The following is a 2,271-nucleotide window of genomic DNA, read 5'->3' on the forward strand; positions in this document are numbered from 1 at the left end:
TGTGTGTGTGTGTGTGTGTGTGTGTGTGTGTGTGTGTGTGTGTGTGTGTGTGTGTCTATGTGTGTGTATCTTTATAATATCTACAGCGGAAGCTTACACGAGTATGGGACTCCGTTGGTGTAAAGTGCTTTCTGATCGACAGTGAACAGTAAACGGAGATATCGGTATGTGTGAGTATGCGTATATATATTTGTGTATATGTGTGTATGTTTGTATGTGCGTGTGTGTTTATGTGTCAATATTCTGTAATGATGTTACTTGCTGGGAAAATTACTATGTATTCAATTTTATAATCTATCAGATGATACGTATTGTATGATCTTATTGCCTGTTAGATGCGAGAAATTTAACATCAATATAGCAGTAATCATGGAAGCTTTCACTTTACTTAATTACAAATAGTTTCATTTAATAGATCTGGCTGAATATTATCACATTTATTATTAGTTATTTTCTAATTCTTCCACTGTGTTTGTTTTTTTAGAGTCAGATCAGATCTGATCCAACATTTCCAATCATCTCCGTTCTGTATGTACAGAATAACAGCACGGAGTCGAAACTTTAAGCAAATACGATACTCAACGCGCATATATTTCGGAGTCACTACATATATGTAATATAAATGCTAATGCTACTGTATATCATTATGTTTTTTGGCAGGGAGTGATAATGCAATAATAAGGCAATTATTTTATTGGTAGATATCCAAACATATCATATGGTTGATTATCTTTCATAGCAACACGAGTCTTTTCTTTCTTGTTTTATTAAATGTTAAAATCACATTGCAAGTCACTGGTCTTATTCCTTGACAGAAATTGGAAAAATAAAGACATTGAATCTTCAAACGCCACAACGCAAAAGCTTTTTTGCGACCGGAATTGTGCCAACTGTCAAATGCTTTTAAATGCCTATCAGTATACAATTTTACACATAAATTTTCAATTTGTAATTATTTATCACAGCTTAATATGAACTTGCGATCTTTTATAAATGTGATCCACCGACTTCCGTCCTTTCGATTTCTACGATTATATCATTTCTGTAAATATCTGACAGAAACCGGACACAGAACAAGGAGAATACGAAAGAGCATTATGAAAAACAAGCACTGCAAAGAAGTTTGAAACTTGACAATGTAGCAGACATTGTTGATCATAACACAGGATGCTAAAGATAAAAGTAACAACGGTGTTGAATGAAATTTATTGAACGAAGTAATCAGGGTTGAAATAGTCATTTAAATTCTAATTACATTTTAGCCATTATGCTAAACTCTTATTCGATCACTGCGACCATATGGGAATTGTGATTACAAGATAAGTTCACCTTGCAGTCAGGCCTACAACAGCAGTGTGTAATTAATGAGCGCTTCATTAGTGTCCAGCATTTAATTTAAGTCCGAGTAGACATGGAATCAGTGAACGTTATCTCCATTTTTCACCTTCAGAACAATGCCAATACATTCACGTTATTATTCTAAAATTAGTCGTGTTGATAAATGATACAGCATTGTTCATTTCGAGGTAAATTATGAACTGACGAGGCTATTTTATATTGTATTTTCATGAAGTTTCCTATTACGTGATTTTCAGTGTGATTTAAAGAAAAATTCACTTTGCTAATTTGTTTGAGAATGTTGTATGAGTTAATTAGCAGTTCATAAGAATCTCAAAACTAAGTCCATTGTCTCGGAGATAAATCCTTTGCAAATCAGGTCGTGATCGCTGATCACTTGCTGATAAGCTGTAATTTAACCAACAGCAGGATGTCATCGAATGAACATTAGGCGACGATAAATAAATTGCAAAGTTAAGTTATATTGTCCGCCAGATGTTGTACGTTTATGCAATATATTGCAAGCGAATTTATAAAGACAATATGATGTATTTATAATGGTAATTAAATCATAATGATAGCGTGAATTACAAGCTGCCTTCAAGAAGATCCGTTGAAATGTGCTCCGATTAGTCTCCTCTACCGTTTTTTTTTTCTTTTATAGGCAAATTATAGTTTTAGCTTCGTCCTAATGAATTGCGCAATCTCATCCATATGCTAACATGGATATAAAATGTAAATATACACTGGGATGTATCTTGTAAAATTATTCCTAGGATGGTTAATCTGTGGCTATTAGTCTCAACCAAAATGTGCGATTTCGAGAAAAATTATGTCCAAGTAAGAATCCCTGACTTATGTCCTGTTTACGTGAATATAAAGTGTTCAATACTGCAGGAAATATTCTTTCTCGGTGTCTTATATAATGATTAT

This window comes from Octopus bimaculoides, chromosome 5, assembly GCF_001194135.2.
Source record: "Octopus bimaculoides isolate UCB-OBI-ISO-001 chromosome 5, ASM119413v2, whole genome shotgun sequence".
NCBI classification, from domain to species: domain Eukaryota; kingdom Metazoa; phylum Mollusca; class Cephalopoda; order Octopoda; family Octopodidae; genus Octopus; species Octopus bimaculoides.